This window comes from Balaenoptera physalus (genome assembly GCF_965194825.1).
Source record: "Balaenoptera physalus genome assembly, chromosome: 7".
Taxonomy (NCBI): Eukaryota; Metazoa; Chordata; class Mammalia; order Artiodactyla; family Balaenopteridae; genus Balaenoptera; species Balaenoptera physalus.
The window spans coordinates 116,195,443-116,213,075 of NC_138886.1; the positions used below are offsets into that span (position 1 = coordinate 116,195,443).

Genomic DNA, 17,633 nt, shown 5'->3' on the forward strand with positions numbered 1-17,633 from the left:
CCCTCTGGTATTCATCCCTTTATGATTATATAATTTCTCTTTGTCTTTTGTTATAAGCTTTGTTTTTAAGCCTATTTCTTCTGATGTGAGTATTGCTTCACACACTTTCTTGTTTCTGTTTGGATAAAATATCTTTTCCAAGCCCTCACTTTCAGTCTCTGTGTTTCTTTAGCTCTGAAGTGAGCCTCTTGTAGGCAGCATATTGAAAGTCTTGGTTTTCTTAATCCAATCAGCTACTCTGTGTCTGTTGATTGGAGCATTTAGTCCATTGACTTTTTTTGAGTTATTGTTAATTTACAGTATTACATAAGTTTCAGGTGTACAATATACTGGTTCACAATTTTTAAAGATTATACTCCATTTATAGTTGTTACAACATATTGGCTATGTTCCCTGAGCTGTACAATATATCCTTCTAGATTATTCGTTTTATACATAAAAGTTTGCACTTCTTAATCACCCACTCCTATATTGCCCCTCCCTGCTTCTCTCTCCAACTTTTAACCATGAGTTTGTTCTCTGTATCTTCCAGTCTGTTTCTTTTTTGTTATATTCACTGGTTTGTTGTATTTTTTAGATTCTAAATATAAGTGATAACATAGCATTTGTTTTTGTCTGTCTGACTTATTTCACTAAACATAATATCCTCCAAGTCCAACCGTGTTGTTCCAAATGGCACAATTTCATTCTTATGGCAGAGTGGTATTCCATTGTATATATATACCGTATCTTCTTTATGCATTCATCTGTTGATGGACATTTACTTTGGCTGCTGTGAACATTGGGGTGTACGTATCTTCTTGATTTAGTGTTTTGGTTTTCTTTGCCCTGTGGCTGGTGTATGGCAGCTTGTTGGTAAGGCTGGTCTCAAGGTTAGGGCAGGCTCACTGGTGAGCAGGGCCCACACCTTGCAGGTCCCAGAGCAGTTGCTGGCTTGCTGGTGGGTAGGCTGGGTCTACAGGCTGCCAGGCTGTGGTTTCCTGGGGTTGGTGTCTGCCCACTTGTGGGTGAAGGTGGTTCTGAGGATAAGAAAGGCTTGCTGCTGGGCAGGGCCTGGGATTCTGGGGCTGGTGCCTGGCCCCTTGTGTTTGGGGATGAGTCCCTGGGTGTTTGGCTTCAGTGCCCTTGGTGTCCCAGTTCTAGTGCCTGCACACTGGTGTGTGGGGATGACACCTGGGCCCTTTAGTGGACAGGATCTTGATCAGGGTCATCTGTGGGATAGAGGGTATTAGGCAGCCTGTCTGCTGGTGGGTGGGGTTGTGTCCCCACCTAGTTAGTTGCTTTGCCTGAGGCATCCCAACACTGTTGCCAACAGGCTCTTGGGCTTTGCTGGGCCTGGGTCCTGAGGTTAATAAATCTAGAGGAGGCATTCCAGAATGGCACTTACCAGTACCGGTGTCCACATTGTAGAATGAGCTCCATCCATCCAAAAATGGATGCCACTCATGTCTGTGTGCCTAGGGTGAGCTCCAGTTGTCCTGACACTTTGGGAGACGCTCCAAGATCAGCAGGTAGGTTTGACCCAGGCTCCTTTCAAATTACTCCTTCTGCCCTGGGTCCCAGAGTGTGTGAGGACCTGTGTGCACCATTTAGGAATGGAGTCTCTGTTTCACACAGTCCTCAGGCACTCCCAGAGATGAGCCCTACTGGCCTTCAAAGCCAAATGTTGTGGAGGCTTTTCTTCCTGGAACAGGATGCCTGGGGTAGGGAGCCTGATGTGGGATTCAGACCCCTCACTCCTTGGGGAGAACCTATGCAATTGTAATTATTCTCCTGTTTGTGGGTTGGCCACCTGGGGCTATGGAACTTGATTGTCCGGCTACTCTGCCCTTCTTATATATGTTGTTGTGGTTCCTTCTTTATATATTTAATTGTAGAAGTTTTTTTTTTTTTTGTTAGGTTCTGGTTTCTTTCATCCAGAGTTGTTTTGCCAATAGTTATAATTTTGGTGTGCCAATGAGAGGAGGTCTTTCTACTCTGCCACCTGATCCATTGACATTTAAAGCAATTAATGATGGTGGAGTAAAAGGATGTGGAGCTCAACTCCCGCCACAAATAAACCAAAAAGACATCTACATGTGGAACAATTCTCACTGAAACTTACTGCAAATTGGCTGAAGGACTACTGTACAAATAAGGCTGTAGAAAAGATATACATGTAATTGTGTAGGATGGGAGGAAAAGCAATAGGGATAGGATCTGTGCGCCTAGCAGTGGGCTGAGAGGAAAAGGGAGATTGCATGGGGGAACTACCCGCCGCTTCCCCCACCCCAGGTTGTGAGCAGGTTGAGCCACAGACTGGGCCTCCCAGTACTGGGGTCTTACACATAGGAGACAAGCTCTGTGGTATGTGGAGAACCAGTGGGACAGACAGGCTTGAGAAAGTTGGACTCAACTCCTGAGGAGTATGTGGGTGCTGGGTTACTGTCAGGCCGGGTGGAGAGATTCCTTCCCTAGTGTCTGCCAGGTTACCCTTTGTTTGTTTGTTTTTTTTTTGCAAGGGTACCCTTGATTGCCTTGCTGTGCTTCCCTGCCTTATTTGAACTAAAGCCCTGGTCCAGCTCACTCTGCACCAGAGGACCTTAGCAATATTTTCTTGCATATATCTCCTCAGGAGAGGGGAAAAAATAAAAAGGGACTACATCAAACTTTAAAGTTTTTCACGAAAAGGAACCTATCAACAAAATGAAAAGGCTACATACTAAATGAGAGAAGATAGTTTCTAATGATACATCTGATAAGAGATTAATATCCAATGTATACAAAGAACACATACAAGTCAACAAATCAAAGAACTCGATTAAAAACTGGTCAAAAGGACTGAATAGACATTTTTCCAATGAAGACATATAGATGGCTAACAGGCACATGAAAAGATGCCCAGTGTCACTAATTATTAGAGAAATGCAAATCAAAACCACAATGAGATATCACCTCACAACTGTCAAAATGGCTATAATCATAAGAACACAGATTGGGACTTCCCTGGTGGTGCAGTGGTTAAGAATCCGACTGCCAACACAGGGGACATGGGTTCGAGCCCTGGTCCGGGAAGACCCCACATGCCACAGAGCAACTAAGCCCCTGCACCACAACTACTGATCCTGCGCTCTAGAGCCCGAGAGCCACAACTGCTGAGCCCACATGCTGCAACTGTTGAAGCCCGCATGCCTAGAGCCTGTGCTCTGCAACAAGAGAAGCCACTGCAATGAGAGGCCTGTGCACTGCAACGAAAAGTAGCCCCTGCTTGCCACAGCTAGAGAGCCCACGCACAGCAGTGAAGACCCAACGCAGCCAATAAATAAATAGATAGATAAAATAAGATTACTTAAAAAAAAAAAGAACAGAGATAAAAAATGTGGGCAAGGGTGTGGAAAACAGGGAGCCCTTGGACAGTGTTGGTGGGGATATAAATTGGCGCAGCCCCTATGGAAAACAGTATGGAGGTTCCTCCAAAATCTAGAAGTAAAACTACCATATGATCCAGCAATTCCATACCTGGGTATATATCTGCAAGAAATGAAAACACTAATTTGAAAAGATACATGCACCCAATGTTCACAGCAACACTATTTACAGTAAACAAGACATGGACACAATCCAAGTGCCCATCAACAGAAAAATGGATAAAGAAGATGTGGTATATGTATGTATAATGGAATATTATTCAGCCATAAATAAGAATGAAGTTCTGCCATTTGCAACAATGTTGAATGACTCAAGAATGCTATGCTTAGTGAAATAAGTCAGACAAAGAGAAATACTGTGTGATATTACTTATATATGGAATCTAAAAAATAATACCAGTGAATGTATATGCAAAAGAGAAACAGACTCACAGTTATACAAAACAAACTAGTGGTTACCAAAGGGGAGAGGGAAAGGAGGAGGGACAAATTAGGAGTATGGGGATTAAGAGATACAAACTACTATATCTAAAATAGATAAGCAACAAGGATATTTTGTATATCATAGGGCATTATAGTCATTATAATAACTTATAATGGAGTATAATCTGCAAAAACACTGAATCTGTATGCCGTATACTGAAACTAATATAATCAATCAACTCTACTTCAATAAAAAGTAAAGTAAAATAATTATTGAGAGATATGTACTTGTTTCCATTTATTACTTGTTTTTGTAATTCTTCTCTGTTCATTTCTTCTTTTTGTTTCTTCCCTTGTGGTTTGATGATTTTCTTTAGTACTGTGCTTGTGTTCCTTTCTGTAAATAGAAAGTTTTTGCATATCTGTTACAGGTTTTTGATTTGTGGTTACCATGTGGTTCATATATGTTGGTGTATAATTATATCTACTTGTTTTAAGCTGGTAGTTATTTAAGTTCAAATGCATTCTAAAGATCTATATTTTTTCCTCCCCTCTCCCACATTTTGTTTCTGATGTCATATTTTACATCTTCATGCTTATTCCTTGACTGTTTATTTTAGTTATTGTTGCTTTTACATTATTTTGTTTTTTAATCTATGTACTGGCATATTTAAGTGGTTGGTCCTCAGTCCTTATATAATACTTGCCTTTCCTAGTGGGATTTTCCCTTTCCTATAGATTCTTCTTTTCCACTTAGAGAATAACAAAAGCTAACAGCAGAGGTCCTTTCACTGGGCCAAACCTAATGCTTAAATCAAATGCAACATCAGTAAGTACTCAGGGGAAAAAATAGGTGGCAGGTGTTCACAGTTTTCAGAATTTCATTTTGATGCCTGAAATTTTAGTTCTTCTACTGTATATTGTTACCTTAATTCTCTGGTGCCCCTAAACTTGGTTCTTAAAATATAATTAGTATTGTTTAGGTTTTTTCCAGAGGAAAGAAGGTTGCTATGACTTGCATATCCTAAAGAGACTTATAAGTATATTCTTTATACATATTATAAGTAAAAATTATGAAGGATTTGAGTGGCACATATAATTGTTCTCTCTTTTCTGATTTTAAAGTAATTCTAAGTTTAAATCACATCCCCGAGATGGTAAGGGCAGTGGTGTGAACAGTTCAAACCTTCTGATGTCAGACTCCTTTATGCCAAGTTAAGTACTGTATCAGTCAGAGTTCAGTCACAAGAGAGGAGCCCACACTATGAGGATAATCATGAGTTATGAAGATGTAGCTATTACTCCTAGGGCTGGGGCTTGCAGGAAAGAGGTGGCATTAATAAACCTACAGGTTTTGAATAGGTCCCATGGATCTAGGACTCAGGCTCGGACTCAGGGATTTGGTAGAACACTCAAGGACCTGGGACTCAGAACTAAGAAAGTTAAGATGCTTGGTAGCTGTGCCAGTATCTGTGAGGCTGAAAAATAATGTCCATTAGGGAGTATATATAATATACAATTGTATGTAAAGACAAAAGTGTATGTATGTATATATAGTAATATGCAGACTGAGGTTTACTTTCTTGTCATGGTGAGAGCTGTTAATGATGCAACACTGACATGAACAGCGACAAAATATTTCCCATGTATCTAGTCTCCCTCTAGTTCTTTCTGTTAGCAGAAACAAATAATAAGGGGACTGGCAAAGAAGAAATGGGATTTGTAGGTTCCCATTCCCTGTGTGACAAAGTACAAAGGGGGAGGATGTTTAGAATTGAGAGATAGCAAATTAAAAGTGCACACACACACACATACACACACCTTCATGAGCTGTGCCTTTGCTCAGGAAACAGAGTAATTTCAAGAAAAATTAACCACTAAGTTGCTTAAAATAACGGAAAGTAAAAGTGTTCTAGGAATTAACATATTTTACTGATTGTTTAATTGGTAATGTTTATGATCCAGAATAATATCTCTGGGGTTTTCTGTCAGTGATCTGTGACACATGCTGTAACATGTCTACCACCAGGAAACTAAAACTTAAAACATGAGAAATTTCATAGGTTTTGGATTTTTTTTTGAAATCACAAATTTTGGCTTTTTAGATGGAGTTGGAACATTTTTCTCTTTTTCCTTAGGTGAAATCAGAACATTTTGTACATTTTCCTTAGGTAACATCTCAACATTTTGCCCTTCTTACTGAGGTTAAGTCTGAGCTCTTTTCCCTTTTTGCTTAGCTGATCTTTTTTGTCTCTTAAACAACAAAAGCAACAAACAAAATAATAAAACAAAAAAAGGACTCAAGCAAAATAGCAGCAGGTAACTCTTGCCTTTCATGTTTTCTTCCTTTTTGCCAGAGGGTGGGCCACTATCAACACTGCCTCCACTACCTTTTACCAGGCATTTGGGTGGGTCCCACTCGGAGTTGCAGTGGCAGTGATGTCTGTTGTTACAGACTCCGTTCATATTGCAGATCTTAGGTGAACAACCACTTTCAAAACTGGGCCTAAAAATACACTTCCTTCCGATGCAGATATGTTCTGTACCACACTCTGTACCATCTTTCACTTCACCAATATCAGGTATGGTCATCCCAAGATGGTAGTCTGTACCCCAGCAGTCGACTCCATTGATGTGAGTCCAATGCACAGTAGAATGATCTCTCAGGAGTGGAATTTCTCTCACGTTCTCACACTGAATCCTCCCACACAGGATATCTGGGATTCTGCATTGTATATATGAAGTGGTTGTGAGACCACAGTTACCAAAACGGTCACCTCGGGTATTCACTTCCCTGTAGCAAGTCTCGTTTGTGCTCCTGGCCTCCTTGCCAAAAATTTTTCTACACTGTTCATTGCGGTTATTGCATCTCTTTTCATAGCAGTAACCACCTGTGCAAGGGGTCCCATCCTGCATATACACATCTTCTGGACACTGATAGGATGTCCCATTACACCACTCTGGAAGATCACATTCATTTTCTTCTTTTCTACACATGTAACCTGCTGGCATCAAGTCACAATTTTTGCAACAAAGGCCAAAAGCACAAGTAGCCCCAAGTCTCAGAGTGCAGTCTGGCTGACAACAGGGATCTTTTGCACACATATACATGGAACCACAGTCACACTCTTCTCCTTCATCAACCACACTGTTCCCACAGCGTGTCTGTGTGAAGATATTCTCTGGATTTGGTGAAATGTGCAAACACTTTATTTTTGCAACAGTGTTCCAATATGCAGCATAACTGCAGTTGCTGAATCGAGTTGCCAGAGATTTACTTGGAAACATTATGCATGCTTTAGCCCCACACGTACATGTGTTTTCATCGTGTTGCATACCCAGATTATGACCAATCTCGTGTGACACAATATATGCAAAATCATACAATTTATCATCTGTAAAACTATCAACTCCACAATTATAACGTTGTTGACATACAGTTCCAACATAGGCTAAGCCAAGTAGGGTACCAAAATTTTCCTTTACAAAAACATGTGCAATATCATGTGGCAAGCGAGTATTAAAACTCTTTTTCTTCCATTGACAAAATTCTCGCAAGAGATTACGTATGTTTTCTGTTGGAAGGAGGTTTTCTTTAGACCAGATCTCGATTCCAGTCAAAACCACATTAACATCCAGTAGTTGTAAAAAGTTCCCTATTTCATTGACAACAAGGCATACTTCATACTGCACATTTGAGGTATTACTTTGGTGATGAAGATATCGATTGTGGTCTACCACCACTGCCAGTTCAAGGAAACGCCTGTGGGTCCACCAGCCTTCATACCCACTTTGCTTCAAAGTGTAATTAACACTTTCTTGAAACTTCAGTTGTCGTGCTATTTCTTCATCTGTTAATCCACATCTTCTGGGTGGAAATTCTGTCTCTCCATATTTCATCTGATACAGCAGATGTTCAAATGAGGTAGAAAGACTTTTGGGCTTGATTTCATAAACAACATTATTTATCTGTAATATTCCTTGTAAGCCCATCAAACATGTACTGAGGGCAACCAGGGATTCTGGGACCCCCTCCACGTAACCCTGATAGTAGCAGTCATTTTGGATAAAAGGCTTGTCCTCCAGGAGAGCATACTGGTTTGTGTAGGTGAACACTGGGAGGTGTTTAGAGAACAAAAGCTTGTTGACCTTCATGTGAAGAACGTGTCTCTGGCCCCCAAAACGCAGGCTGTAAGAGAGCCAGCCAGGAGGCTTCATGCCTCTGCCAATGTGTGTTATCCTCAAGGGTATGACCACTTCTGGAGGACCATGGTGTTGGGAGTGCCCAACATAGAATGATCCAGAAAGGAGCAGAAACACCCCAAACCAGAGCAGCAGGAGAGTGATCCTCACACGCACCAAGGCCTTATCCACGGCCATTATGGCGCCACGATATGGAACCAGTGGTGAGAGCAAAAGTGTGTAGAGCAGGACGCATCACTGTTCTGTCTCATCCCTGTAAGCTGACTGTATGCAGCACTGACCTTTAATCTGTTTTCTGTCAGAGTCACACTGCCAGAGCCGTAGCACTAAAACAAAAAAAAGCAGAGACAGAGCTGGGAGTCATGAGCAAACCAAGACAGAGGGGGAAGAGAAGGGCGTGGGTTAAAATGGATGAGTGTTTGGCTAAAGACATGGCTGAGTATACTGCATTGCATTTGCTCTTAAGAACTGGTGAGACAGAGACCATGGGTGTCCAAAGGAATGGTGATTGGCCTAGGGTGACACTTGTTGAACCTAGATGAAGGACACATTGTTCTTTTCTCTAAATATATGAAAATGTGTGGACATTTCCATAGAAATAGGTAAGACAAAAGGTTCTTAATGGAAAGGCGAACATATATCCTGTTTTGAGAGGGAGTTTTCATTTATACATATTAATTACCACTTTGTAGTGATTCTTTTCAATTTCCAGTGGTAAATTATTTAGACACATTACTTAGGAGAGATATTTAAAAAATACTCACATATATCATAATTTTGTCCCATTCATGTAACTAATTATTACTTGTCCTAGCTTCTTACTGTTTCCCTTTTTCATTTAATTCTGTCCAACTGCAAGGGTCAAAGTATCAATTGTCTTACACATATATTAGTATGTTCACTCAACAATAGGCAATTTTATATTTGAGGTGGGAAGACCATGGATCGTTACAGGTGTTGTTCAGATATGTTTATATTTGATTATTCTCTTAAGAAGAACAACATTTTCAAATCATCTGGAAATATAAAATTGAAGGAAATCAAACTAGCTGGGAAAGTGAGAGTTAAGAGATGGAAGTACAGTGGCCCTCTGTATCTACAAGTGCCACTTCTCCAGATTAAACTAACTGTGGATCAAAAATCCACAGAGCTTTCAGAGAAAGCTCTGAAAAGCAAAACTTTAGCTGCACACAGGCAAATATTTAGATAACATTCACATTCTATGTCTAACTCTACATAGCATTTACTTTGTAGTAGTTGTTATAAGTAGTCTGGAGATGATTTGGAGTGTACGGGAGGATGTGCGTAGTAGCTTATATGCAAATACTACACCATTATACATAAGGGTCATGAGCATCTGTGGATTTTGGTATCCATGGGGGATCCTAGGACCAGTCCCCCATGGATAACAAGGGGCGACTATATACTGAAGGCAAAATAAAGGCAGAGAAAATCAATCAATCACAGAAAAAAGGGAGGAAAATGTTGGGGAAGGTTATATTTTCCTACAAGGTTGAAGACATATAAGTTCCCTCATTTTTAGGATGTAAGGCAGCCAACTCCCAAGTTCAACCTTCACATGTACCTATTTCATAAAAAGAACGTATCCTATATGAAAAATACATATACACAAAATTTTATGGGAATGATACAAACGTATTATCACACATTTGTGAAAATGAGAAATTGGTGCTAGCACAATGCCTGTCTGCCAACACTGATGCGTTACATTCTTCCTTGAATAACATATTAATAAACCACATAATCTGCAATCATTGTTCTACACACATAGGAAACATAAAGGAGTAAAACAGGCTTAAATAATTTGATGGTCCTGAGTACAAATTTGGACATAGTGGTTGGGGCAAAGATACACATTAGGTATTTGTAAAATCGCATTCAACATTTTACATATAAAATGCCTATTTTTATTCATCTAATGAATATCCACAGTCTTCATCAAATCACTGAAGTACAGAGAGTGCTTAAGGCAATGACATCAAGAACAACTGGACAAACTGAAAAAACAGAAGAAAGTGAAGTCACCTTTGAGGGATGTAGAACACCCTGACCAAATGCAGATTCCATAGTAGGTCATATAAAAGTGATAATTGCCTGATTCAGGACCTATCATCTCCTGGACCATGTACCTATGTCTGCTCAATTTTTAAAAAATCTTGGTTCTATATACCTTGACCTCTTTTCTCTGGAATCACTTTTCTTCCCCTTTTGGAATCTTACTTTCATGGAAAGCAACAAAAACCTCCTCTCTCCTCACACTTCTATCCTTATTCCTACTTAATTCTTTTAAACCTGTCAACAATGTGAAGCCCAGCAAAGAGGAAAATTTTCATTCTCAGAATTCCCATATGCCATACACACTGGATCTCTGGTTGCAATTTGCTTGGATTACCTAAGCCACTTTTCAGTCCACTAAACAAGTAGCCATCTCATTACACCACTATCTTTCTTTTTCACTCTTATACCCACTCCCAATCAATCCTGTGGAAGCCTCAGAGTCTGGGCACCTGATTTACTAATTTATTCTCCAGCGATAATTTTCGCCATTTCGTGTTTTAAGCAAGTATGTGGACAACCCACAGAACACTCAGGTTATTTTACCTTTGGAACTCAGTTTCAACAATGTGTAGCCATTCACTTCTAACCATAAACTTTATCTTATTAGAACCCATGACTACATTTATGCTTACATGTAAAACTTAATCATAACTATTATTCTTAATATATTTACTCTTCAAGTTAATAAAGGACTTAAATATTCTTTCTGCAATTTCCCGCACATTTTAGGTTTTGTTCATCTTACTTTTAACCTTCACAGCTAGTTCTAGACTGCGTCATTTCAACCACTGTCACCTAAAATCCTCAACTCAAGCTAGATTAACCCTTTTTGCTTGCTTTCTCCATTCCTACAACAAACTGCCAACACTGCTGGGAAAATAAATTGAGTACTTGCAGGGGAATGCATAAAAGGAGGAAACTACCAATTGGGATGACAGCCTGATACTTTAGAATGAAGGATGAAGTCCTGAACAGATATTTTATTTCAACATACTATGCTTGTAGTAATTTGAGCTATGTTGTCCACATTTTCCTTAACTTTCTGATTCTAAATTTATTCATCAGTGCATAGGGCCCTCAGTTGAAAACTACATTATCTTTGTTTTCTCAAGTTGTTTTTATTAAATTTCAAAAATGTTAGTTTCAACTGTAATTCCAATAATTCTCTGTTTTGTGATGTTTAACACAGGATCTGGTATGTTACTTTGTGTTTGTTTTATTGTTGCAGTTACTTGGTGGGAGACTTGTTTCATGACAAACGTTATCATCACCATTAAAGTGACCTGAGTTCCTAGGGTACTTGGGTACTTTTCTAGGACTAAATGGGAGGACTGTTTCACAAAATGTTAAGAGCCCAGGAGAAGACAGCAAGGTCACTAAATGAACATTTTGAGGCCAATACCTCTTAGGATTATTAGTATAATCCTAATATAAGGATTTACTCTCCATGTCTCTCTTGATATATATTTGGTAATTGTTATGGAGTATGAATTGTTATTGTGATAAAAAAAAGAATTATTTATGAATAATAGAGTACTGTTGAGAGTAAACTGAAACAGCATGATATCATCAGAATTTATTCCTAAGATCTCAGCTTGCAAGCAGGTAATAGGAAAACAAACTCCAAAAAATACTAAAGCAATACTACATTTACCCCCATTACGTTATTTTTACAATGACTACAGAGGCTACACCTCCTGAGAGAATATAAAGTTATCATTAATAACGTGCTATAGTGTACAATGGTGCAGAGACTGCCAAGTAGACTGTTGTACATCATCTTTTACAAATTCTTTTTATCTTCCTACAGTTTCATCAGAGTCATCAATCTCTGTACCCTAATTACCATGTCCCTTCTCACTTTCATTTATAGCTTCTCACTTTCATTTATAGCTTAATTCTTCTGTTATCCAGAAGATGAGTAACATAACTTTGTGGCTCTCAACCAAGCAAATTAGAGTAGAATATGAAATAATAAATGTCATAGTTCCCTCTCAAGATCTGAATACTTGGTAAAGACTCTTGGGGGGTGTGTGTGTGTGTGTGTGTGTGTGTGTTTTCAGACATACACAAATGCTAGTGCTTGGGTCCTTTACAGTTAAATTCTTTGAATGACTTACCAGATGAATTAGTAATTCCCATGGTCCTTTCTAGCTATAGCCATATTCATAGAGTTTGTACTGCCTATTTCTGTGAACAAAGTTTTTATTCCAGAGCTCACATGACAAAGAGAGATCTAAACCCCTTTCTGTTTTGTCTCTAATTTGATTAAATTCTAGATCTAGCTGCTTAGCAACAAGATTCTCCTAGTTCTGTAGACCATGACAACTGGCTAAAGTCTCTCCTCACTGTGGCTCCACCATCTCCATCAAACTTTAATTCTAATTACTCTTCACTCTGAATAAATCTGACTGTATTCCTTATCTGCAACCCCTGAGCTCCCAACATACAGTATAAGCACTTTAGTTTCAGTAATTTTGATCATACTGTTATTTCTTTGTAGGTCAATGAATAACTCAGAGGCATGTGTGCACATACAGTTCATCTCTTGTGGAAACTTTGTCATTAAAAAAGGCAAGCTAAATTTAGAGGAAGAAATGAGTAAAGAACAGCATGGGAATAAATTTAATAGGTAAATTGACTAGCTGGCATTTAAAAATTGATATCATAAGTTAACAGTAATTAGCAAGTTGGCCTGGGTAAACCAAGGAAGCAAGATTAGGTATTTATTATCCTTGAGAGTTTATGCATGGGACAAAGAGAAGGTTGGCAACGTCTGTAAGTCTGGTGTCTGCTGGTGTCTTTCTATTGCCTTTCCACCTTAGGACGTCCATATCTGTACTATTTCCAATACTGGAAAATTTCACTTTCTCTCTGGCTTTCATCACAGCTACTTTTTTAAACGACCAAATTTGGCTATGACTTTGTTCATCTTTCTATTAGTTTTCTAGGGCTGTTCTAACAAAGAAGGCAAAAAGTGATTTAACAGAAATTTATTGCCTGACAGTTCTGGAGACTGGAAGTCCAGTGTCAGTGTCCACAGGGTCTTATTCTTCCTGAAGCCACTAGGGAAGGATCTATTCTAGGCTTCTCTCCTAGCTTCTGGTAGTTCCCTGCCTTGAGGCAGCATGATTCAGTTTTCATATGATGATTTAGTTAGGACACCAGTCATATGTCCAATCTGTTGGCTTACAGCTGTTCATTATATTCTCTTATAAACCTTTGTATATCTGTGGAATCCATTATTATTTCTTCTCTTTTGTTTCTGATTTTACTTCTCAGTGCCTTCTCTCCTTTTAGTGAGTTTAGCTAAAGTTTTGTCAACTTGGTTTATCTTTTCAAAGAATCAGCTCTTAGTTTCATTGATATTTTCTGTTGTCTTTTTAGTTTCTATTTTATTTATTTCCACTATGAACTTTATTATTCTGCCGACTTTGGGCTTTGTTTGTTCTTTTTCTAGTTTCTTTAGGTGTAAGGTTGTAATATTTATTTGAGATTTTTCTTGTTTCTCGGTTTTTCTGTATTGCTCTAAGCTTCCTTCTTAGTACTGCTTTTGTTGCATCCCATGGATTTTGCTATATCACATTTTCCTTTATATTTGTTTTCAGGTATTTAAAAAATTTCTCCTTTGATTTCTTCATTGACCCAATAGTTGTTCAGTAGCACGTTTTTCAGTCTCCACATATTTATTATTTTTCCAGTTTTCTTCATGCAGTTGATTTCTAGTTTCATACCATTGTGATTGGAAAATATGCTTGATATGATTTCAATCTTCTTAAATTTATTGAGACTTGTTTTGTGTCCCAATTTATGGTCTATCCTTGAGAGAGAAGAATGTGCGTTCTGCTGCATTGGGGTGGAATGTTCAATACAAATTTATTATGTCCATCTGATCTAATGTTTCATTTAAGGCTGCTGTTTCCTTGTTGACGTTCTGTCTGGAAGATCTATCCATTGATGTAAGTGGGGTATTAAAGTCCCCTACTATTATTGTGTTGCTGTCAATTTTTCCCTATAGGTTTGTTAATAATTGCTTTATATATTTTGTTGCTCTTGTCTTAAGTGCACATATATTAAAATAGCTGTTATGCCTTCTTAACGAATTTCCCCCTTTGTCATTATATAATGTCCATCTTTGTCTCTTGTTACCTTTATTGGCTTAAAGCCTATTTTGTCAGATATGAGCATGGCTACACCCATTTACCTTTGGTTGCTGTTTGCTTGGAGTAATCTTCCACCTGTTCACTTTGAGCCTGTGATTGTCTATAGAACTGAGATGAGTCTCCTCCAGGCAGCATATAGTTGGGTCTTGTTTTTTAATCCATTCAGCCACTCTGTCTTCTGATTGGTGAATTCAGTTCACTTACATTTAGGGTGATTATTGATAAATGACAGTTTAGAACTGTCAATTTTATCTTTTGTTTTTTTTCTGGTTGCTCTGTATCTCCATTTTTTCCCGTGTTTCTGTCTGCCATTTTAGTTTGGTGGTTTTCTATGATGTTTTTCTCAGTGTTGTCTTTTTTTTTTTTTTTTTTTACATTTTGTGCTTCTGCTCTAGATTTATATTTTGTGGTTACCATGAGGTTTCTGTAAAATATCTCATAGATAAAATAGTCCTCTTCCTGTCATGATAGTGTTTTATCTTCATTTGCTTATATGAGTTCCATCCTTTTTGACCTCCCCTTTTGGGTTTTTGTTGTCTCAAATTATTCCTTTTTATATTGTGAGTTTGTTATCAAATTGAAGCAGCTGTAGTGATTTTTACTGTCTATACCCTTTAGCCTTCGTGCTATAATTGTTTAATAACTTGTTAGAGTTGCAATTTTCTAATTCTGTCTATTTATCACCTTACTCAAAGTTTTGTGTACTTTTGCCTTTTCCTTTCAGGTAGAAGAGCTCCTTTCAACAATTATTTTTCTCTGTAGGGCAGGTCTAGTGTTGATAAACTCCCTTAGCTTTTATTTCTCTTTCATATCTGAATAACTTTGCTGGATAGTCTTGGCTGACAGCTTTTATCTTTCAATATTTTAAGCATGGCATCCCACTCTCTCCCAGCCTATAGAGTTTCTGCAGAGAAATCAGCTGATAGCCCAATGGTGATTTCTTTGTAGGTTGCCACCCTTTTTTTCTGGGCTGTCTTTAAATTTTTTCCTTTGTCACTGACAGTTTTTCATATAATGTGCCTTTGCCATTGACTTTAACTGTTGTTAATATGTCTTGGAGAAGGTCTTTTTGCATTGAGGTAATTAGTTGTTTTTGTAGCTTCACGGACTTGTATATCTAGTTTCTTCCCCAGGATTAGGAAGTTCTCACCTGTTACTTCTTTAAATAATCTCTCTGCCCCCTTCTCCCTCCCTTCTCCTTGCATATACTAATGTTGCCCTTTCTAATAGAGTTGGATTGTTCTCATAGAATTTCTTCATGTTTTTTTGGATCTTAATTCTCTCTCCTCTACTACCTGTATAATTTCTAGATTTCTATCTTTTAGCTCGCTAATTCTCTCTTCCATATGGTCTGCAATACTTCCAGTGTTTTCTAGTGCATTCTTCATCTCACTTATTGAATTCTTCAGCTCCCAAATTTCTGTTTGGTTCTCTTTTAGAGTTTCAATCTCTTTAGTAAAGTATTACTTCTGCTCACTAATATTCTCCTTGAACAGCCTTTCTGAGTTTTCTTGTAGCTCTTTGATTTTTTTCATGACAGCTATTTGAATTCTCTCTCAGATCGCAATATTCTATGAGTTTAAATTTGGTTCCTGGAGAACTGTCATTTTCTTTTTGTGACACTGTGTTCCACGGGTTCTTCATTGTGCTTGATGAGTTGTTCTTGTGCTAGCATATTTGAAGTAGTGAACAATGTTCTTCTTAAATGTATCTGTTTTTTTAAACTTGATTCTACTGACTCAACAGATTAGTAATTGGATGCCTTTTTTGTTTTCCGGTAGGTGGTGCTATAGCACAAGCTTTTATTTTCTCATACCTGCGCTGCCTCTGGTTATATTTTAGAATTGGCATCTTTTACCCTCTACCACCTCTGTCAGATGTGTTGCCTGGCGCCCTCCTTGCTGCTTGTGATACCAGGTCATTGGTGCCTCGCTGCTGCTGGTGTCACAGGTGTCACTGCCTGGGGCACCAAGATGGTGGGTGTTTTCCACCTTGTCTGGGGTCTCCTGGGTCACAGACTCTGACACTGCAAGGGGAGGAAGAGAAGGAGAGGGAGCCAGTATTGCAGGTGTCTCAGCCATGAGCAGGGTTGTCAGGTTCACAGGCTTTGCCACTCTAAGCAGGAGGGGGTGGAGTCATGGGCACCTCCACAACTGGAGGGACAAAGTTGCAGGCTCCACTGCCACTGCTGTCAAGTTCCCCGTGGCTGCAGTTACCACTTTGGCTGTGAGGTCAGTGTGGTGTGTGCTGCCTCCCCTGAAGCTGCCCAGCTCTCTGGGATTGCAAGTTCAGCCAGTGTTGCTGGGGGTCTGGGATTACAAGCACCACCTCCATTGTTCTATGGTCCCACCTCCTCTGGGTGGTCCAGTTCACCCACCTTTAGATATACGATGTGCAGGATTTTCTCATGACCTGGTGTGTTGGGCACAGGTACCTTTGTTGAGTTATAGATGTTTTACTCGTTGTGGATAGAAGGGGCGAGACAATGGGAACATCTCATGCCACCAAGATACTGACATCGGTTCTGTATTTTATTCATTTTGATGCGATTGTAAGTGGGCTTGTTTTCTTAATTCCTCTTTCTGTTAGTTCATTATCAGTGTATAGAAATGCAACAGATTTCTCTCTCTTAATTTTGTATTCTGCAAATTTACTGAATTCGTTTATTAGTTCTAATAGTTTTTTGGTGGAGTCTCTAGGGTTTCCTGTGTATAGTATCACACAGGAATCTATTGAGATGATCATATGATTTTTAACCTTTGTTTTGTTAATCTGGTATATCACAATGATTGATTTGCAGGTATTGAACCATACTTACATCCCTGGAATAAATCCCACTTTAATCTTGGTGTACGATTCTTTTAGTGTATTGCTGAATTTTGTTTGCTAATATTGGGATGAGTAATTTTGCATCAATGTCATCAAAAATACTGGAGATATATATATATATATATCGTATTATCTTTGGTTTTGGTATCAGGATGATGCTGGCCTTGTAGAATGAGTTTGAAAAATTTTCTTTCTCTTCAGTTTTTTGGAATAATTTGAGAAGTATAGGTATTAACACTTCTTAAAATGTTTGGTAGAATTCACCTGTGAAGTTATGTGGTCCTAGACTTCTGTTTGTTGGGATTGTTTTGATTACTGATTCATTTTCATTACTAGTAATTGGTCTCTTCAGATTTTCTATTTCTTCCTGATTCAGTTTTGGAACTTGTATGTTTCTAGAAATTTATCCATTTCTTTTAGGTTTTCCAATTTGTTGGTGTATAATTGTTTGCAGCAGTCCCTTATGATTCTTTGTGTTTCTGTGGTATCAGTTATAACTTCTCTTCATTTCTGATTTTACTATTTGAGC

The 17,633-nt window shown here is 38.6% G+C and overlaps 1 pseudogene across 1 annotated transcript; it reads right to left on the minus strand.

Annotated features, from left to right (window-relative positions):
- Positions 1–311: 311 nt before the first annotated feature.
- LOC309664246 (disintegrin and metalloproteinase domain-containing protein 20 pseudogene) lies at positions 312–9,364 on the minus strand (annotated as a pseudogene). Its single transcript has one exon. The product of its transcript is annotated as a disintegrin and metalloproteinase domain-containing protein 20 pseudogene (transcript).
- Between the last annotated feature and the right edge of the window lie 8,269 nt (positions 9,365–17,633).